Source organism: Podarcis bocagei, assembly GCF_964188305.1.
Source record: "Podarcis bocagei genome assembly, chromosome: 2".
NCBI lineage: Eukaryota > Metazoa > Chordata > Lepidosauria > Squamata > Lacertidae > Podarcis > Podarcis bocagei.
Genome location: NC_138126.1, coordinates 34,961,514 through 34,984,998, shown reverse-complemented (window position 1 = coordinate 34,984,998; position 23,485 = coordinate 34,961,514). Strand labels below are relative to the sequence as shown.

Here is a 23,485-nt window from a genome sequence, read left to right as displayed (position 1 = left end):
TGATAACAAAAAAGAAGCATAACCATGTTTCACATTCCCTCTCTTTTATTCCCCCAATTGTTGAAATTGCTGCTTCAAAGGAAGTGAGCAGTATGTGACATATATAAGACATATCATAGTGAAAAGAGGAGAGGTCTATGTAAGTAAAGACAAAAAGAGAGGTGGTATGAGGAAAGGGCATGGAAGCTGTGCTACTGATAATTTGATTATCCTCAAGATGACAGGTGGGATTTGAAGAATCACTGAAGTGACTAACACTCAGCTCTACTAGAGATGTATACCCACCATGGTGCAGTTAGTGGCTCGTGCTGACATAAATGCAAGGGATCTGAAACTTGGCAAATGGAGTAAACCAGTCCTGTTATTACGCTCATGATTTTGAAAGGTTACTGCAAAGTACACACAGTTCCCACACACCGCCCACAAAGCATTCACTGAAAATGGTTGGTTAAGTGAGTGTTTGCCTAACGAGTCCATGATTTCCATTGAATCCTATGGTAATCAGTGATCACTCTCCCACTCCTGCCATGGTTTCTTCCTAAAATGGCTGTAGCCAAGCAGCAAAAGAGTAACAAATGGAAAAACTGATTTGTCCAATCACTCTTTCTCCACTGTTCTCTGATTCCTCCGATCTCTTCCTGACCATGGTTTCTGTCCCAAAATGGCTGCCACTGACTGGCAAAACATAACAAGCAAGGAAGTGGGCAGGCTATGGCTCTTTGGATATCTGAATATGCATAACAAGGTTTGGGCATAATTCTTTATGTTTGGATAAGTGAATTGGCGGATAACAAATGAGCTGATAGCTGGACCCATATGTTCTGATGACACCTCACTCCAATATAACTTCTTGCAGAGAATTCATGTGGATATTAAAAAGCATGAGGAATTATGTTTATAAAACTCCATAGGATAATTCTAATGGAGACAACCAGTGGTTTCCTCACACCACTTTCTGGAGCATAACCTTAGAAATATGAAGAACCACCGTGAATTGCATTTATGAACTTGACTTTGTAAAGGCTTTTTGAAACTCCAGGTATACAATATCTACTTGACATTCTGCAAGTGTAATACTAGCAGATTCTTTGCTTCCAGCACTGCTGCAGAAGAGATCCGCAAATAGGTTCCAAACTGCTTTTGATTGGATTAATTGTGAATTTTCCACCTGCGTTATATGTCTCAGTGGATCAGTTTTTAGCAGATATCTAGAAAACGAGAGCACTGTCTTGAGTCTTGTCAGTTGAAGAGGCCATTTGGGAACAGTCATGTCAACCACTTACAATCTTAGTATTTCATAAATAGGTAAGAGCATCAACAGGGTCAATTGTTGAGTCAGCTGTAAAATCCCTAAGAGCAAGCTGGGAAACCTGCAGTATTCATCCAGCAGCTTCTGATGATGGACCACCTTAATGGGTTTCCCACATGCCCACATTTCATTTCTTGCCAGGATTTAATAGCCACCCTCCTAACAGTTCTGGAGCAGTGCAAAGAGCTGCTCTCTGTGAGCGAGTGCGACATTGGCTGATATAGGTACTCCTTCCCCCATTTATTGCAGGAGGGTATGCTAGCACAGTTCTGTGGTCCTGTTTCTCCTCTTTTAGATGAGGCAGCCATTTTGTGTTGTGCCATCTCCCCCCATCCATTTTGTGATATGCTATGTCCCCATAACAGACATTTCATAACTAGCAGCATGGCATTTCTGCTTGGTGAGCTCTGCTGTAGAAGCTAGAGAATTCTGTGCCCCCATATTAATAGGTAAAGATCTGCCCATGACAAAGCAATTACTAAGACTTCCCCCAAACATCGCATTCTTCTTGTCCAGAGCAGAAAACCAAATTAGGTAGGCATATGCCCAACTGAATGTATTAGGACAATTGGTGAAGCCCATAGGGTTGTTGTGTGGACGAAAACTTTGCCGGAATGTAGGGCTCAGTTCTGATGTTGGAAGTCCTCCAGAACTAAAGCATGGAGGTCCTCAAAACTATACTAGATACCATTTCAATGTCATGGTGAGCAGAATCCCTAGACCACGGGTGTCAGACACAAGGCCCGCAGGCCGAATCCGGCCCGCCAGACCTCGTCATGTGGCCTGTGTAGCCGCCGCCGGCCGCCAGCCTCCACCTTTTATTCTCGCTTTTTTTTTTTTGACACAAGAAAGCCGCCTCTTCAGCACATGTGCGGCAGCCTACAAGCCAGAGAACGTCTGCCTTCTAGCGGCGCCGGCCGTTCTACACAGGAAACCTCCACTTTACATGCATTCAGGAAACCTCCACTTGTTTTTATATTGAGCGCATGCCATCCTGTGATGTGACAGATCCAACGGCTGCCTGAACCCTTCTCTCCTGTACTGTAAGTACATATGATGTATAGTCCTACAGATACAACCGGCCCTTTGAGGTTGACCAAACTGCTGATGCGGCCCCCCGATGAATTTGAGTTTGACACCCCTGCCCTAGACCATCCTTGGATTCCAATATTAGGTGCAAAAGCCCAATACATGTGGTTTAATGGGCTGAAGAACTAGTGAATGAATGGAATATCTTTGGATCTTAACAACTTCACTTCCCCACACCATTGTCCTGTGCTTTCGTTACATGGAATACTTGGCTGAATTTCACTAAACCAGAGTAGAATCTGTAGGTTCTCCCAACCAGTTCTGCTCTTACCCAGTTCTAAGTCCTGAATTATTGTTGTTCTGTTACAGTAATTGGCCTCCACAGTCAGTTACAGACTCACTGTTAAAACTGTGTTCATGGAAGACAATCTTACTTGGCTACGAGTGATTGAAGAAGAAGAAGAAGAAGAAGAAGAAGAAGAAGAAGAAGAAGAAGAAAGGGGTAACCAACATGGAACCTTCCTGGTTGGACTCGAACTTCCATCAGTCTCAGCCAGCATGGCCAATTGCCGGAGATTATGGGAGTTGTAGTTTCAACAATATATGAATGGCACCACATTGGCTACCCCTGCACTAGGACAACACTGACATACCCAAGTTAGCTGTCGCTCTTACCGACTAGTACTGTTTTAATTGATCTTGACCAGACAAAATTACTTTTAAAAAGTTCTTTTGGAAAGGGGGAAATAACAATTATTTCTTATTTCATGACAATATAATATACTACTTTTTTTAAAAAATAGAACTGTTCATTTTGAGAAACGCTTTGAGTTATTTGCTCAAGTTATTGTATTCTAGCTTCATGGAAAGACACAACTTCCATGCAAACATGCTTTCATTCTGCTATTTCTTTGAATTTTCCATTATGATGGTGGATAGAATGTTGATGGTGTACCCTTGTTTTGATAACAGTAATGAATTAGCCATCTGTTAGTTGCTGCCTGAGTGGACAGCTATAAAGAAGAGATTGATTGGGCAGTTTCATATGTAACATTGTCTTCAAACCTGTGTATGTATGCTGTACTGTCACTGAATGCAATAGGTGTTTTACTGGCAGTTAATAAAACAGCGTAAACTACTGGACAGTAATATAAACCTTGTGCAAGTTTAGTTGCTAAACCCAGTTGCCCCCTTGGGCAATTGTGGACAAATACATTTTGCATTGTTACTTTATTTTACGGTTGTCTCAGATGACTGGCACTGGGCAATTTGGTATGATATGAATTTGCATAAAATCATAACACAGACTGAACTGGATACTGGCTGGAAAAATATTTATTTATTTGTGACTTCATGTTTTTAGAGTACTGCCAAGAAAATCCCATCTTCTCATAAATCGGGGGGGGGGGGGTACACACGTTCGTACCTAACTTCAGAAATGGAGAATTGGCAGAAAAGGCATGGGAGAAAACATGCAAGACTATGTGGTCAGAAGTCCCAGTCCCTGCAACATAGCCAATATTATCCCAAGACATTTTTCATCTTAGGGCAAATAACTAACTGCAGTAGATGCTGGCTCTGTTACCTGGGTTACTAGAATGCCTTTAGAACCAGACCTCTCACTGTTCTAGAGTCACAAGACTCTCCTTTTCAGACATCCCTTTTGTATTGGGAGCCACTGGACAGAATAGTTCAACTCACGATACTTTCACCCTTTATCTAGTCAACTATGGTATATATTAATAGAGCACTACTGTTGTCTAATTAGTAACTGAGTTTCTGCTGTTACTGGAGAACTTCCACTTGCAGATTTTAATGGAAAACTCCCTCATTTTTCAGAAGCTCCTCCATGGCTTATGTTTCCATTCAGTCACTGCCACCTTAATTTGCCTTACCCTTGTTTTCATTCACATGCCAGGCATAAAATGAAGGCACAGCGTAATGGTGTATTAACTTGCAAACCTTCCAAGAAGTTACATGACAGCCAGATGCTGGCGCTGGCTATTTTAGGTGCATCTAATTGACCACAAATGCATGGGTCCTTTTGGACTCAGGGGGCAGAATGGGGGCAGAACAGGGGTGGAGTGGGGTGGGGCATGCTTATAGGCACTCCTTTGACATGCACAGGGGCTGGGAACGGAACCCCTGTGCGAAATGGCCGCCGCCTGTACCATTATTTGATTCAGATGTAAGAAGGGGGGAATCACACAGTGGGCCTTTTAGCAAGAGCAATAAAACGTGGCTTATGTAGATGAACAAATTCAGATTAAGGTACTTTTTCTGGATGATATTACTTCAAAGCACTTCAAAAGTAGTGCAGAGTCAACTGCTAGAATAAAACTCTATACTAAAGTAAAGGGTAAAGGGACCCCTGACCATTAGGTCCAGTCGTGACTGACTCTGGAGTTGCGGTGCTCATCTCACTTTATTGGCCGAGGGAGCCAGCGTACAACTTTCGGGTCACATGGCCAGCATGACTAATCTGCTTCTGGTGAAACCAGAGCAGTGCACGGAAACGCCGTTTACCTACCCGCCGGAGCGGTACCTATTTATCTACTTGCACTTTGATATGCTTTCAAACTGCTAGGTTGGCAGGAGCTAGGGACCGAGCAACGGGAGCTCACCCCATCGCAGGGATTCGAACCGCCGACCTTCTGATTGGCAATTCCTAGGCTCTGTGGTTTAACCCACAGCACCACCTGTGTCCCTAAAAAACTCTATACTAGCTGAGACTAATCTCACCCCTGAAATTTCCTTTTTGACCTAATGAGGACAGGTTTTGGATGTTCTTAGACTTGCTGGAAGCAGGAAGTTGAAAGTACCTTGTAGTTCCTGTTCCCTAGTATTGGGCCTTAGGAGAAACATTGCATCTCCACCTGTGGAGAGCTCTGCCATCTGCAATGACACCAGCATTCCAGCTGCCCCACCTGGCAAACTACCTCTGGCAAGCGCTGATGGAAGTTGGGAGTCCCAACAGCTTCTGATGGGTTATAAGTTCCCAACCCCTGGTATAGACAGTACTGAACTAGGTGGAGCAATGGCCTGAGTTAAGCACAGCAGGTATTTATCTTCATCTGGGAATCTTTGGACTTCTCTGAATGGAAGTGGGTAGTAGCAACTTTTGTCTTAACATCCATTCCTGCACCGTTCCTGTTGCATCAGTTATGCCACGAGCCGAGTGCATTAATCTTCAGTAATTGTCCCAATGCCATGTTTACACACAAGTCTAGCAATTTCAGTTTATATGTATGATAGACTATGTATATAGTGATTAACAACTCAACTGCATAGCTTTGTAACCAGCGGTAGCCTGACATTCTGCTTGGAATGTGGCAGTGGCAGGATTCTAGAACTCGGAGGAGGCTGTTGCATTCAAATTCCACACACATGAATTATGACAAGTTAGGCTGACTGTACTGTGGTTTGTTGTGTCTGGTTTGGTTCCTACTTTTAAAGCTGCAGTTGCATTTGGTCATTTGAAGCTTATTTTCGTAGTCTGGCCAAACCAGCTGGATCCCCGTGCACTGCAGGGAAACATAAAACGTTCAGTGTTTGAGCTAAAGTGCTCGACAGATAAGAAGACTCTTGTTACATCATGCACACTGTCTTGTGGGGTTACTAACTTCATTTTATTTGATTGGATGCTGAACAAGGCAAAGGAACACTCTTAATGGAAAGAAGAAAACTCTTTGGGTACAATCCAGATTGATTATATCAGTGGAAAAATTGCCTTGACTCTAGTGGGAGGTGTATTGCTCCCTGCATGCATGCATGCATGCATGTATGTATGTATACAGTAATTTCTAAACTAAATGAGAGATCAAGAATAACTAAGGAATGAATTGGATCAGTCCCACTGTTTTGGTGCAGTGGGTGGGTAGGATAGAGAATGCTGTGTGTACTGAATAAATATCTCACAATTGGGTTTGCACACAGATTGTGGATTTCTGAAATCTACATCTTAAACAACTTATGCCAGCAGGCTGAAATGAAATGGGAAATCCTGCCCTGTACACTCTTATGCCAACACTGTGTCTGGTCTTTTGGCCTAATTGTATACCAAGGTTAGAGTAGTGTGCACACTTAGCTGGGAACAGTTCCCTTGAAAACAGGAAGACTTATTTCCAAGTAGAAATATATAGGATTGCACTGTAAGAGATGGCAAGTAACAATAGGTAAATAATAACCTGATTGTAAGAGGTGATGTGATCATAATTAAAATAAACAGTAATTTTTAAAAATTAATTTCTACATAGCCCTTACAAGTATCCAAAACACTTCACATGCATTATCTAGCTGTAATCCTTACCGTATGAGCCCCAGTTATGTATTTATTAGATTTCCACCCCACCTTTCCTCCAAGGTGGCTTACACAGTTCTCCCACTCCTCAACTCCTTCCCACACCCTGCGAGGTAGTTTAGGCTAAGAGACAGTGACTGGCCCTGGGTCACCCAGTGCGCTTCATGGCTGAGTGAGAATTTGAACCCTGGTCTCCAAGGGTGCAGCATGCGAATCACCACACCACATTGGCATATCTGAGGGTTGAGGGTTGGTGGCGAAGGGACTTCCCCAGGGACTTCCTATGGCCACTACGTTGCAACAGTTCTCTTTGAAGGAGACTGTGAAACCAGCAGCAAAGGCATAGTAATTGGCCAGTGTGGCATGAGGGTGTGCTGAACTCCGCTCTCCTCATCTCGGTATGTACAGCTGGTTCTGGGAGACTCCGCACACATCAGGGTTCTTTTTAATTATTTGGAAGGGGATGTTGCATAGTTATTAAAATAAAATTTAAAAATCGCCTTTTCTATACCAGCTCCCCCCCTCCTCATTTGCTAAATGTGAAGGATAAATAATTTAATCTGGTGAAGAATGATAAATCTGGATATCAGAGGGAGTAGACATGGTTGATAAATGACTGGGTTCCCCCCCTCCCCTCTGCAGGGTTGCCTAAACAAAATGTGGAAACACGAGTTGTATTATACATAGAAGTGTGTAACCAAGTGGCTGCGAATGTTGCCTCTGTTGCCAGTATGTGGAAACCGTATCTCGTTAAATACTTCCTCGGTGTACTTCTTGTTTGTACTGGTAACGCTGGAAATCACATGGGAGGCAGAGGTGCTCTTTAGATGACTTTCCTGGGAGATAAAGAAAACCAGAGGGATGTGGCATGCTTGCGTTGTGTGCCAGGAATGCTGAATGTTTGGGCGGTTAGCCTTTGGTGGGGCGCTTCTGTTGTCATTGGTTCTAAAGAGAGCTTGACAAGTGACAGAGCTGGGTTCACAACATACAGTAGATTAAAAGGATAAGAAACTGAAGAGAGAAAACCCGGCTACAAAAGGTTTTACTGTTAACAATAGCAAAGAGGGATCTTGAAAGGACGAGTAAAATGCTTCTTGGTCATAAAGGTAATGTGTTTGTATGTTCTGAATTGGCATTTACTTGTTTGGAAATATATTTTGACCGGCAGAGATGAGTATCTCAGGACCCATTTTTGTACCACCATTCACACAGCCCCATTGCTATTGACTGCCTGTCTCCCCAAAAGATTTTTAATAATAGGCTCCTGAGATGCAATAAGGCCTTCCGTTTGAGATCCTAAAGTGCTTCATAAATATTATTTAAACCTATTAAATACTATTTAATCCCCGGGACCTCCAGGACGGGGTGGGAAAGAAAGTCCTGCCTGATACTGTGGAGAGCTGCTGCCATTCATTGTGAGCAATAGATGGACCAACCGATCTGATTCAGCTTATTTCCCTGTGCTCCCACGTTCCTGAAAAATCAGCAGCTGTTGGGAGGGTACTTCTGTACCCAGCCTTGCTTCTAGGTGTTGCAGGTGATGCCTATGGACAGGAGGGCCTATCATAGGTGCTGGCTACACCCACTGAAGAGCAAGGGTGGGGAACCTCTGGCTCACAGACCTCATTAAGCCCTCCAGGCTATTTTGGCTAGGCCATGTTCACTTGGCCCACAAGTATGGGGTGGGTAAATTCGCAGCTGGGCCAAAAAAATGGGATTGCATGTGCTGCTGATCAACTGCTTGTCTGCTTCTGCATAGCCCTTTGGAATGAAGCCCCAACTTTCAGCTGATTGTTGGGGCTTCAAAGCACAATGCAGTGCTCTCTGCATACATCAATGATCAACTGATAGTTGCAGCCTAAACAACTGAAGCCCCAACAGTGAGCTGGAATTAGGTGCACTAGGGAGTTCCCCTTCAGGAATTTCCAAGGAAGCTGGAGGAATCACTTTGAATACAAATCACATTCTCTGCAGATAGGAAAATAATCCTTTTTAAGGAACGTTTCCCACCTCTGAAGAGACCTCAAAGGGCCTCCCTGTTGTAACAACAACAACAACAACAACAGTTGATAATCTCTGTGACGGTTGCTAGTAGTCTGATCTTGTATCATGAAATTTCAGAGAACTGTATGTTTTGTTACTTCACTTTCGTATTGTTACCCTTTGAGCACTGATGACTTACCAAGAAGTGAGGGAAGGCTTTGACCTATCTTACTCAGGCTTAGTGATAGTTGGTTAGATGCATTCCTGAATTGTTCGGAAAGGATCACCATTAAGAAAACTGGAGTGTACAGTGGTACCTCGGGTTACAAACACCTCGGGTTACAGACTCCGCTAACCTGGAAGTAGTACCTCGGGTTAAGAACATTACTTCAGGATGAGAACAGAAATCGCATGCCGGCAGCAGTGGGAGGCCCCATTAGCTAAAGTGGTACCTCAGGTTAAGAACGGTTTGAGGTTAAGAACGGACCTCCAGAACGAATTAAGCTTGTAACCAGAGGTACCACTGTATGGTAATTAAAAATGTAAAAATGGCCTGTGGCAAAGCATGCACTTTTCCCCACTCAAAACTAAACATGGAGGGCTCATTCCAGATTGGGACAACAGTGTACAGGGAGAGAAGGTTTACTGCTTCCCTCCCCTGCCACAACCCTTACCCCCCCTAACACATCCTATGGGGCAAATTCCAGGAGTAAAAAGAGTGTCCCACTAATAACCGTGGGATTTTTATTTTTTTTTAAGCTATTGGGAACAGTGGAGGTCCAGTTTTCAAAGAGTTGTGGAAGCTTTGTCGCTCTCCTCCTCCCCCCACATGCCCCCCACCTACCCACTATGTGCTGCAACCCAATCCATATAATTGCAGCATTTAATTTTGAGTAACAAAAAAAGAACATATATGTAGCTTCAGGCTACGTATTAAACCCCATGCCAGAGGTCTTTCCCAGTCTTGCTATCTGACATCCTTTAATTGGAGATGCCATGGATTGAACGGGGGGCTTTCTGCATGTATTACATAAGATATTGTGCATTCCCTACTCATTGTGTTCGGTATAATGCTGGAGAAAAGTCTTAACATGCCCGTAACACACATTTGCACCCATGCAAATGTCTTCCCAGTACTGGAGTCAGCTGTGGCTGACTTGGCATAAGCCCAAAATTGTGGAAGTCCCTCCACAAAAAGGTGCAACTGGCACCTTCACTATACAGTTTTGGGCGAATGCTGAATACTTTCCTCTTTACCCTGGCCTTTGACACCGGAGATGTGTTTTTCCGTTCCAACCCTGTTCTTGTTCTTGCAATTTAATTTAACAATTTTTAGTACTGAATTTTAAATTGTAACTCGCACTGGGACCTATTGGGCAGATAATAAATATGACAGTAACAATAATATCATTTATAATAATAACATGACAGTGCAAATGTTCCCTTGTTGAGGTAATGCTAACACTCTCAAAATTGCTTTCCCCCCCTTCCTGCCTTTGTCCAATACCATTTGTACTTTCTGTTTCTTAAAAGAAAATAAGGGAAAGGGAAGTATATTGTGCTACTTCATGCAATGCTACACAACCTTTTTGGAAAAACAGAGTCCCGTTACCTTGTGGGACCCAAGAATATGAGATCCTTGGCTTCGTTTACTTTCAATTCCAAGCTATTATTTTTTGAAATACTTTCAGGTTCTCCCAGAAGGACCCGGTTCATGATAGAAACCACTTTTACCTCTTCTTTATTTCCAAGAAATCATTGTGTCAAGTTTCCAATAAGCAATAGGCAGCAGTGTTGAGAAGATTAAGCTCCTATATCGCTTCATTCATAACTTCCCCAAACAGCTCATTTATCAAAGGGCTGTGTCACAAATGACATGGGCATTCACTAAAATTAAACTTGTTTGGATTAAAATATATGACTTAACATTTAACTTCACTTAAAGATATATGAGCAAGGTGCAGGGGTTTTTTAAACTGCAGGTTGTACTGAATTCTAGCAAAGAAGAACAAAATGTTTTCTTTTGTTTTGTTGCTTGGTGGTAGGACTGTTTTGTAAACAACCTGATGCCTTGGCCTTGGGGACCTTGCAGCTGCTCCATTCAGGTTCCCTGTAGACATTTTGACAAAGTGGGGATTGTTGAAGAAGGAAAGTAAACAAGAAAATAAGAGTATATTTGATCATCTCCTAACCTGTTTGAACACACACCAGTTGTTTTCAAGGGCTGATTCCCAGACATGCACTTAAAATCTGACTGGGGGCAGGGGGCAGGTTCCACCTGCTCCATACAGACAGTTTGTTGTTTTGAACAGACTCAGAATTAACAAGCTGAATATTACCTACCGTGTGTATGCATCCTCAAATATGTAAATCAGAAAGTGTGATGGTATCATCTTTTCCCCAATGATATAAAACTTTGATAATACCCTGTTTCCAATCCCTTTGAGGAAGGACTATCTAATATGATTACTTTTGTTGTCCTTGCACTTGTTTTTATTTCAACATGTGCATATGTACGCTGATCCCCTTAGACTGCAAAATGTTTTTCAACTGGAGAGGCCTCATTTTACGCACATGTGGATAGCAGCAGTACTACCCTAACATGTTGTTTACACATGTCCATGTTAATAATATGTTCAAACAAACATTTCTTGTAGAGATAAGTATTTAAGAGCAGTAGAGCCTAAAATGTTTTAGCTTCACCTTTGATCATCACTTGATAACCCCTCTCTAATAAAATGCAGCAGCTGTCCTTGAGTCCATGGTCTATATGATAAAATACGTGGGTTCCATGTGCTTTCGGTTCTTACCTTGGACATGGATTTTGGGGGAACAACTGTAAAATGGGCATTAGAGTGACACTGAGTTGGGAGGGACTACTGGATTGTCTAATCCCAACTTTTTTTGTAAACAGCTTAGAGGCTTTATTGCAATCAAGCAGTACATAAATAGATTTTAAAAACTGCAACTGCCTGCCTTTAAAAATATGCTCGTTGAAAAGCAGCTTGCTGCAAGTCTTAAAAAAAGATTAGAAGCCTTGTTTGTGCCTCAACTACCCGCTCTTATTATTTAGATTTATTGGTCATTTTTGTTACCAAGGTTTCCAATCGGCTTATATTTAAAAACATAAACATAAATGTATTGTTGTCCTCTGTTCTCCAGTGTCTGAGCTGTATATAATTTGTAGTCGTGGTTAGCCTATACTCTGCCAGAAAGGTGCTTTTTAAAACAATGGTAAGATGAACGAACCTTTGTTCCTTCTTGCTAGCATGTTTGGTGATGTGGTTTTGTAAACACACTGTGAACATGTAGTCATGACTTCCTTTCATGCATACTGTTGTGTACTTACAAACAAGTACCTGCTTCGTCTTTTATGGTGTTTACTGCTGCAAACTTCGATGTGTATGTGAGCTTCCTTAAAATGGAAGAACATGGGTGCTGGCCTTCTGCCCTCCAATTCTTCCGTTCGTTTCAATAACCAAACTCTTTTCCTTGCTGCATTGTTAACATTTAGGCCAAATTAGCTGCAAGCAAACATTTCCACTCACAGATAGGAAACTATCTGAATAGGGCTGCAACATTTAGTCAATTAATCAAGTAGAGTAATGGATTTAAAAGTTATGAATTTTTGTTATAATCAGCAGATTTTACAAAAAATTACTAAAAACAAATATTTTCAAGTCAGTTGCTTAGGAAAACGTGAGTGGCAGATCCATCACGATCTTAGAGGAAACATTACTCCTTTCCTTTCTTATAGGAGGGAATTCTAAGATGGAGAACAAAAGCAGGAGAGGGCTGTTGCGCTCATGTCCTATTTGTGGGCTTCTCATTGGTTGGGCTACTGTGGGAAACAGGATGCCAGACTAGATAGGCCTTTGGCAGCAGAGCTCCCCTAATGTTCTTACCAATAGAGCCTGTAATATATGTGCCGTATAAAAGCAAAGAATGAGAATGTGTTGAATATGCCTTCAAACAATCCGCTCACACCGAAAACTGTGTGTTAAGGAGAAGGGGGCAGGCATCCATCCAAGAAAAAAACACTTTGGCAACCCCACCTGCCGTTTAACCCATTGTGCTTTGACTATACACGATTTGGGATTAAGGCGTGATCCCCATAATGTAGCCCCTATGGAAGTTGTGAGCTTACTGTAGTGGTAAATTTACTGTTTAACAAAGAAACATATTGAAACTAGAATACATTTTGATGAAGTTTTAGGCAATGGTTCTGTTTATAACAGCAAAAAATGACTGTTAGATAAAATTACATACTGCGACAATTTTCCCCCCTTCCTTCATCGGTGATGCTTCTTGTGAAAGGAACCAATCCACCAAGCATTATTCTGATCCAGAGTTTTTTCCTGTTACAGCATGCTGTGAATCACTTACCTGAGTGAATCTGGCTTCTGAATACGCTGGAAATGAAAAGGGGTCAGTCCCTTCCAAAACTTCATCAGCCATGAACGAAAACGCTTAATAACCACAACTAAAACTGGTAAGTCAATAATGTAAATGTAAGTAGTCTCAGTAATTTAAAACTCAGTTCCTAAGAACTCACAGAGACGCTTAAAAATGAGCCCAAAACTTTCCCCCCTTCCACTTTTGTCATTAATAGTGTTTATTTTGTTAATAATCTCAGACATTGGTCTTCCATTAGCAGGTTGGGACCTCCTACTGGTTCCAAGCTCATCTAAGGTGGGTTGCAACAGCAGCACAACCTCATAATAATATATGGTAAAAAAGAGAGAAATTGATTAAAAGGTGGCTCCCAGGTTGCAAAAGATTGGAAACTACTGATCTAGAACATTGTTGGTATTATAACAGTGATAGAAGAGCTGGTGTAGTGTTATTCCTAAGAATGTGAGCTGTGAATCAAGGTCCCTGTTCAGTTTAAACTACATGACCTTAGATAAGTCATCTTCCTTGAATAGCCATGTGCAAACTAAACTATGCTATAGGTCTGTAAAGATTGCAGAGAATTCAAACATCATGCTCAACCATGGTTTAACATGATGGGAACAATCTGCGGTTAGCCTTAGCCTTTCACTCCCGCTATCTGCTGTTTGGCCCTAAGTAAGAGTTTGGAAGCTTCCACTTTGAGTTAAACACAGCTTTCCATGTCTTCTGGTTCTAAAGCTTGTTATTGTTAACTATGATTACTTTAAACTAGCCAGCTGTTGAAATCATAATTTAAAGTTGGCTTCTTTTAAATAACCATAGTTAAAGTTAACCATTGGTCGGTACCACATGACAAATTGTGGTTAACCAAAGGAGGAAGAGGAAGCTTTCAAACTCTTCTTTGTGAGGACAGGAGAACCCAAAGGTCTCTACAGTTTGTTTGTATTGTGTTAACCCAAGGTTTAGTGTGATATTTCAGTGCAGCCAGTATATTGGAAACTCTTTGAACACTGAAAATGTGCTAAATAGATAATGAATGTAGTAATTGTGACAAAATATAGCTGCAACTCAGTAATTTATAGATGGTTCCCAGTACATTTCATTTTATTAAACTATTTAGAATAAAAATAGTTTCATAATGAAAGTTGATAATGTTTTTTGACATGTAAAGTCAGCACAGAAAGATCTAAGGCTTACTGGGAATCGGTTGATCAGCAGTGCTGTGGATGCCTTACTCTGTAATAGTAACTTAAAATGAATGTATAGGAGCTTCAGTATCTTATACTTTGGGTCCCAAGATAAGACAATACACACAGAATATTCATCATTTTAGTATACGTCTGTCCTACTGACAAAATGATGTCACTCACCATAGATTCATAGAATCAGGAGCGCCAGCAGGCGAGGGCCACCCCCCCCCCCCGCTGAAATTTTCAAGAAGGGGGATGGGCCCCCTCAATATCTGGGGGGACACGCATATGCCATGTGTGCATACCGTGTGACATGATCAAGTCACTCATACATATCCTGTTACTTCCACTCACAACTGCCTCTGTCCCCCTCAGTAGGGAGTCACCTACCACCACCATATGTCTCTTCCTTCTCTGGGGAGTGGCAGGAATTGTTCTGTAGAATTACTTTGTTGTAGTTACTTTTGCTCCATAATCTGCCTGGTGCAGATGTAATACTCCCTGATCACCTCACCATGGCTAGACTATCAGGAAAACTCCAGCAGCTCATACGTTCCTTATTTCATTTTGCGAACAGGCTGGTGATTAGTCGTGTGTGATTGGTACTGCCAGACCTCTGAATTACTAGCTTAGGTCTAAAGCAATTCCATCATTCATATTATAATTATTTTGGCCTACCTTTTTATTTATCAAATATTTCGCACTGGAAGAAATACAATTATTCTTTAGTCAGAAGAATGAAAATTGAGCTCAGTTTTTGGTTTCTAGATTAAACAGAAAAGAAAGGATTTTCAGCTAGGAGTTTGCTTAAAGTATATGGAATCCCCCCCCCCCAACTTCCTTTTAAATAATAACTTTGCATTGCTGGCATGTAATCAATAGCCCTCTTTGCCTATTATAAATCCACTTTCATTCAAAAATAAAATTAACACATATTTTAAAGGGGCTGTGCTTTTATTTTCCAGGAGTCACCCTGCCATTAAACATGGATTATCATAACTTCATGTTTTACTGCTGACACAGTAAACAGTTTAATAGATCGATTTTGCTAAGTTCACATGCAAGTCTGTTTATGTGGCAGTTATACATAAATCCCAAGTGTTTATACTTAAATCTTTATTTGTTAAACCATCATATTGAGAAATCAAAGTATGCAGCTTTGCAATCGAGTATATACACCCAGATTCAGTGAGAGGGATTTTTATGTATTCTCCTCAGATCTCAAAAAATATATCAGCATTGTTCATTTGTTTAGCAGCATAAAGGCGAATCTTGCTGTGCAAGAATATCTCTTAAGACTGGGGCTGGTGCTAAGGATTTCCTCCCTCCCCCCCCCATTTTAGTGTAGTTGCATACAATTTTTTAAACATGAAGATGGCAAAAGCTTTCCCTGTGTTTGTCAACATTCGCTTAATAACCCAAAATAATAGGAAAGCTCCACAGTTTTATCCTGCAGAACATCGGAAGAGGCCTGGGTGTTACTCTGATACAAACGTGGTATGATGAAAATCTGAATGATGCATTTGGCTTCCCCACTCCTTACTCCATTTTGGTGTCCTTTGGCAAAAATAGACAGAGTTACTTATTTTGTGTCAAAACTATTGTCTCTTTGCTTAATATTCTTATGTTTTAACTTATAAGTGACTATCTCTATAAACAGAGAATGTGTCCTAAAATGGCGTCAAAAGCAAAGATGTAGATCCTTAGTTCTGGCCCAGAATGCGAACTCTGATCCCTTAGATGCCAGTATTGGATGGCAGGCAATGGCCTGCTATAACTTTGTCCTGCACTTTGACAGCAATCCAAGTAAACTTCGTTCTGTCTTCTTTTTTCTCTTCTTCATGAAACTTTTTCAGGTGGGGGGTGGAATGCAATTTTAGCAATTTAATATATACTGCCTAATGTGTTTTATAAGCCTTGTGTGCTCAGTCCTAGCTATTTTGGTTTTCCTCCTAACACAATGAACCAAATATTGGGGGGAAATGCCGCTCTTTGCTGCCATCATAAAGAACGGCTAGATTTCATAAACAGTTATGGATGTTGGCAGGTGCCTATCATACTGTATAACATCCTGTACAGCCCATGAAGACGGTGTCAACTTACATTTTATCTCTGAAGTAGTTTCAAAGCATTTATTTGCTTTCTCTTGAGTCCTTAACCTAATTCAAGTAACATAATTGGCTGAATATTTTTCCACATAACTAATTGGCTAGTTGCCAGTGTGGAAACCATTGTCTGACTTGATGATGATCAGAAATTAACATGACATTTGCGTGGTGGTAATGGAATATATTAGTAATGTAATTCTCGACTGTAAAAAAGAGTCCATCATTTCCCCTAACCTATGATCAGCAGGATGGGCTGAAAGAATGATGAAACGTTCCCAGCAGGCAGATCCCAACACTGGCTAGCCAATCTCTGTGTCAAATTTTGTTTTAAATTCTTCAGACAAAGCTGTAATGCTTACCAATTAATTACCACAAATGTCAATTAAAAATCTACCAAATAATGCAGTAAGATTAAAATTCAATTAAAAGAATTACATTTAACAAGGGGGGATATAACATTATTTTAATGAATTCTGCTGAAGGTGACAGATTATATAGATATGTTTGTGCGCTGTAGGTGGATTAGGATTCACTGGGCAGTGTGAACTCCGTAACTTCATACATATATTAATTGTGAGAATTATTTCCACCACAGTCATGTCCTCAAGGAGTTGAGAGCCTCAAAATACCACATGCCACAAAGCTAAGGAGACCTTTTGTATTGTTCCAATACAGCTTTGTCACATGTAGAAAGGCATTTTGTATCTTTGTTTTGTTTCTCTATAGCCTTCTCCCAACAAATGTATTTACAGTATTTTTCAGTAGTTGCATCTGTGAAATTGACTTCGTCAGTTGGGGCGGCGGGAACTCTTCTCATTAACAGTTGTCCTTTCTCCCATTTCACTCACCCTTCATTCATCTCCCAAAGTAACCAATTATTTTCCATTTGTTCTGCAAGGCTCCTAATGGGATTGTGCTATACCAAGGGCAGGCAAAATAAGGACTACGAGTCGTATCTCTACCAGATGACTTTTTTTTTACCAGGTTGCAAGAGAGAAAAAAAGCTTTGATGGGCTTGCCACAGTTTGCCAGTCTTGTGTTGTCTCCCATGATTTTTTTATTTAACTGAAGTAACCTTGCTAAAAACAAGCATGGATCCAGGTATATCTTGCAGGTGTCCAGGGCGCCACCTGTATACAAGACTGTGCAAGGCTTACAGCCCAATCCTCACAACACCAGCAAATAAGTGCTGTGGCTGGGATCCAGCAGCCACTTGGACCAGTATACCGAACGAAGTCACTGCCTTGCGTGCAAGTTATAATAAGAGGCAGCATGGAGCTGAGGCATAAGGTGACTCTGCATTGTGGAAGTGATGCAGAAACAAGTATAGATGTGATGGTTACCTGTGCACCAGCTTCTAGTGGCATTGTAGTTACTGTACCTACCTCAGCACAAAGTGTTAAATATGTAATTTCAAGGTTGAAATGGTATGGGGTTGCACTGCACAGTTGGACGAACTCACCCCTGTTTCCTCGCATAGGATGCTAGAGTCCTTATGCATGCTGAACCCTGTGACATGCATATGGAACTCCTGCCCCATGACCAGTGCTTTCTCTGCCGATTTCTCTGCACACGCATCTCCTGGAGCATGTATGATACTATTTCCAACTATTCATTCAGTAAAGAAGCCTGCTTGGCTGGCAGTCCTGAGTGTACACTTCTGGATTGGAACGCTAATGCATACCCTCCCCAGGAATCACTTTATGTAAGACTATTGCTGTGCTGTTACAAAAGAGCAATATTTGCATTTGGATGTAACAGAGAGCTAATTTTAAACGGTACTTTAATGGAATGGTTTTGTAAAGCATTTTTCATGCTTTCCGCATATGGTTGTCTGCAGCAGGTAGCAGGGTGGATAGAATATATTTAAGTGCATTGTTTGCTGAATACACTGAGGAAAAGTTTTTTGAGCTGAAAGCAAAATGTTCTCAACAGGTTCTGCAGTTTTAGATGTGCACAAGTTCTCTTTAGAGAAAAAAAAGGGGCGTTACAGGTCTGCAACAGATAACGGCTCTGATTTCTACACAGCGCAGAGCGTTTTAAGAAGAAACAAGTCTGCTTATTTGTACATTTACCATCTCTTTATCAAACGTGGTTGGTTTTCACATTGCTATATCTGAAAAGGTGCAGAAGGAGAAGGGGGGGAGCACCTGCTTATTGCTACCAACAGGTAGTTCTACGGCACATTTCTGAATGGGGTCCTGAATGGGGTAACTGTGCCCCTGAAGGACCAGGTGCGCAGCCTGGGAGTCATTTTGGACTCACAGCTGTCCATGGAGGCGCAGGTCAATTCTGTATCCAGGGCAGCTGTCTACCAACTCCACCTGGTATGCAGGCTGAGACCCTACCTGCCCGCGGACTGTCTCGCCAGAGTGGTGCATGCTCTGGTTATCTCCCACTTGGACTACTGCAATGCGCTCTACGTGGGGCTACCTTTGAAGGTGGCCCGGAAACTACAACTAATCCAGAATGCGGCAGCTAGACTGGTGACTGGGGGCGGCCGCCGAGACCACATAACACCGGTCTTGAAAGACCTACATTGGCTGCCAGTACATTTCCTAGCACAATTCAAAGTGATGGTGTTGACCTTTAAAGCCCTAAACGGCCTTGGTCCAGTATACCTGAAGGAGCGTCTCCACCCCCATTGTTCTGCCCGGACGCTGAGATCCAGCGCCGAGGGCCTTCTGGCGGTTCCCTCATTGCGAGAAGCAAGGCTGCAGGGGACCAGGCAGAGGGCCTTCTTGGTGGTGGCGCCCGCCCTGTGGAACGCCCTCCCATCAGATGTCAAAGCGATAAACAACTACCTGACATTCAGAAGACATCTTAAGGCAGCCCTGTTCAGGGAAGTTTTTAATGTATGATTTTAGTGTATTTTTGATTTCTGTGGAAGCCGCCCAGAGTGGCTGGGGAAACCCAGCCAGATGGGCGGGGTACAAATAATAAATTATTATTATTAGTATTATTTCGCTTTTTTGTCAAGGGCTGGTAGAATTAAACTTATAGGAGTCAACTGTTCCCCTTTCTGTACCTGATTGCTGAAGACTGCTTCTGCATTCCAACAGTCAGTAAAGCAAGAGAAGGAGAGAGGGTGAACTTTTACAGAAGGCACTGAATGGCAAGGAACATGAGAACTGAAAGAAGTACCCACTTGTTAAATAGCTTATAAAACTAGCTTCATTCTGTTTTGCTCGGGGAATTTACGTTTTTCTTCTCCATTTGAGCAGCCACGACCGTCCTCGGGAACAAAGGTGCAGCTAGGACTGGGCCTTGGGGTTGAAGTGTAGGGCCTGTAAATGACCACCAAGATGTTGAGGGCAGTACCAAAGAGGCGCCATCTCAGTGCATGGGCGTGCGGAAGCCCACCAGGGCTGACTCTAGCTGCTGCAGCAGCCTTTCTCTCCCCTACTCCCCAATATTCAGGGCTATTTCCCCCCAGCCAGAACTTGCCAGAACCTAGCTCCAGCACCTCTCAGTCTATATGAATTGCCCCTCAAGAGCTCCGGTCTCTGTGGAAGGCTATACCTTTTGGAAGCTAACCCTGTTTCAAAAAAAATGCCCCAAAATGAGAAAGCAATTTTCCAGGAGTCTTGAGTTTTTACCTTAACCTTGTTTTGTGGATTTGATCCTTTTGGAAAACTGCTGTTCTGAAGCACTGGCGGAGGAAGAGGAGTGCGGGGGGAGCGCACCGCCCCCGGCAGCGCGACCCCGGTGGGGTGTCATCACGGCTACCCCCCTGCCCACGCTGGGCGCCACGCCCCCTCAGATGGTGCGCCATGCCCCTGGGACGCATGCCAGCCCCACCCCCACCTGCTCTCCGCCCCCCCCCCCCGGTGCCAAAGCATGAAGCTCCGCCACTGTTCTGAAGGCAAGCTGGTTTCAGAGGGTTATACTTTCTGTCAGTCCCAGATAACATGTCCTAGTATTGCTCATTTTGTCCATTTATTCTGAACCCTGGCTCACAGCCAAATTACTGGGAACCAACAGCCTTAACCCATAGTGTTGTTGCTTAACAGGGTGGTAGAGTGGGGTTTTAGAAAGATATTTTCCAAATTAAGAAAAGCAGAACTCAATTTCTGGCTATTTTATACAGGCTACTTTTGGGCTTTCAGTACTCAGAACTGCCCTTTTTAATCCAAGTTATATGCTCTCAGAAGTAGGTCTTGAAGAGCTTTGTAACCAGGAAAGCATGGGTCATAAATGTGTAATGTTCATACAGGGCCACATTCATTGAATCAATGCATAGGTTTCCACTGCTACCCTCCATTAATACTCCCTTCCTACAAAGCCCCTAAGAATTACTTAAAATCTCAATGCATGAGGAAATAGTTAGCTGTGGACTATTTGCCAGCAAAATCTCCTTTGTGAATTCTGACTCTAATGTCCTGGATGTTCTTTGCACAGGAACATTAAATGGTCTTCAAACAGTTGAGAGGGTTTTTAAACTGTCCAGCAGTCATAGGCACTTGCCATATAGCATTCAAGTATAAATGTCTCATCAGTGCTACTTCTGAAGCCAGATATTCTACAAATTTGCGATCTGATGTTTCATAAGCTGAGAATATGGGCCCATGCTTTGAATTAGAAGGTGATAACCTTTTCCACAAGATTTCAACATACCCTTGCCTTTTTGGCATCCATTCCAGATTCGCAAAGTCAATCCTCTTTTAAAAGGGGCACTTAGATCATTAGTGCATCACAGCAACAGAGACAGCTGCAGAGGCCTGGTGATATTTGACTCAACTGGGGGTGGGGTGGGGGTGCTGGAACCAGGTGGATCTTGCTTGTGGATTTTGGTGAGTATTTTTTTTTAATGCAGAGTTTGTTGTACTTCTTTGCAGATTTTATTCGATTTTGGCAGCAGCCCTCGATGTATGTCTTATGGGTGTGATCTAACATTGCACCAGTGGATGCAATGGAATTCTCCTTCCTCCCCTCTCCACTGCAGTCCCCCATGTCCCTAAATGTGTTTTAGAGGATTCCCCAAGCCTCCAGAGCAACTTGTGGGGGTACAGTGTGGGGCTGCAAGGGGTATGGGTGGCAGGGGAATTCACATTTGACCAAGCAGAAATCCACCTCAATTGAACATCACCTTATAATTCCACTTTTAGGTTTTCAACTGATTCCTTATTTTATTTGTTGGATTTCTTCAGACACTTGACATTGTTCAGTGAGTTAAAGATATTTTCTTTCTTTAGAGTTTTGTCTTTAAATGTAACATTTCCCAGTTTTGCATGTTAGACAGAACTGACCTCCCCCCCCCCAAGTATATTGTGTTGTCGTTGTTTGTTCTTACGGGTTTTTTAAAAAAAATATTTCTTTTAAATTATGTCACTGAAGTATACAAGAGCTGACATGTGCAAATATGTAGTTAGACAACTGCAAAAGTATATTATTTGCTGATCGACCATAATGGTTCCACAGAAGCCATTATACTCAATCATATCATGTCAATCTGTGGTAGTTATTATGATGGTAATGCAAATATGCATTCTTTTTTTCTTTTCTTTTCTTATAAAAGGGGAAAGAAACCATTATTGTACATATGCAATAGCTGCTGATAATCATCAGTATTGTTGTCTTCCTTGCAGTAATAAAAGAACTTAGACTATGCTACAGTAGAGACTGTAATACCATTAGTAACTACCACTGCTGCCACCGTTACTACTAATGTGTAATCTGAAAAAGTGAAAACCAAGTTAGAGTTCTCTGTGGAGTTAATCTTATTACTGATTTGGTGGGCAGCTGTTTAGTCTGAGCAGCAAATTTCCTACAAACTGAGTTATATCCCTTCTGAGCTAGATCCTTTCACAGACTGAAGGTAGGAAGGTCTGAGCTTCCATCCTGGCTAGGTTGGGAAGATGTTGGATCTGAACATTTTTACAAACTGCAAGTTAATCTGGGCTTTATTTTAGCCCACATGAATTATTTTTTTTTTATAATAATTTTTATTGTTTTACAACACAAATATACAATTTTGTCCAATTTTAACAAACAAATTCTCTCTTTTTGGACTTCCTTCAGCTTCTCTGACAATCATCCATCTGTACCTCTTAGTTACGCATTCCTTCTCCTTTAGTATTGTCTTTAGTCTTCCCTCCCACATCTATTGTTTTTGACAATACCTCTTAAATTTCACAATGCTTCTTTAAATCCCACTAACGTTGTTTGCACATCACATATATTTTTCAGATATTCTACAGTCTTCGATGAACTTTTGGTCTTTAGGATATCTGATTTTCCCGGTTAGCTTGTCCAATTCTGCATAGTCCGTCAGTTTAGATCTCCAATTTTCTATCGTCGGTATTTCCTCTTGTTTCCATTTATGGGCCAGTGGAATCCTTGCAGCTGTAATAGCATATTGAAAGAGTTTGCAGTCTTTTCTTCTTATCTCTTTTCCTGTAATGCCTAAAAGAAAAGCTTCTGGTTTCTTTACAAATGTATACTTTAACATCTTTTTCAACTCGTTATATATCATCTCCCAGAAACTTTTAACTTTCTTACAATCCCACCACATATGATAAAACGTTCCTTCTTTTTCTTTACATTTCCAACACTTATTAGACGTCTTAAACATTTTTGCCAATTTTACTGGTGTTATATACCATCTATAGAACATTTTCATCACATTTTCCTTTAACACCGTACATGCTGTGAATTTTAAGTTTTCTTTCCATAATTTTTCCCAATCCTCAAATTGTATATTATGACCAAAATCCCTGGCCCATTGTATCAAATTTTAGCCCACATGAATTAGTCAAGTGTTAGGCTAAGGTTGTATCTCAGATGGTTGGGCTGTGTGTTGACTGTCTAAAGCAGCAACCTTTTTCAGACGTGGGCTGGTCTACCGTCCCTCAGACCTTGTGGTGGGCCGAACTATATTTTGAAAAAAAATATATGAACGAATTCCTATGCCCCACAAATAACCCAGTGATGCATTTTAAATAAAAGGACACATTCTACTCATGTAAAAACACGCTGATTCCTGGACCGTACAAGGGCTGGATTGAGAAGGTGATTGGGCCTCATCCGGCCCCTGCTCTAAAGCATACTGTTGTAAGTTAGGCCTTGGCTTTATCCTGTCTAAGCTGGACAAATTCTGACGCTTTGTTGCAATACAGGGATTCTGCTCAATTGCTTGATTCAAATGAAAGAAAACAACAACACAGGGCTA

The 23,485-nt window shown here is 41.8% G+C and overlaps 1 protein-coding gene across 13 annotated transcripts in view; it reads left to right on the top strand.

Moving 5' to 3' along the window:
• The window catches only part of FOXP1 (forkhead box P1), a 569,345-nt gene that overhangs the window by 66,629 nt on the left and 479,231 nt on the right, over window positions 1–23,485 (top strand). For all 13 annotated transcript variants that reach the window (XR_014005113.1, XM_081184115.1, XM_081184128.1 and 10 more), the window contains one exon: window positions 12,989–13,113. The gene's annotated coding sequence lies outside the window, so the exon portion shown is untranslated. The remainder of the gene's footprint in view (window positions 1–12,988; window positions 13,114–23,485) is intronic.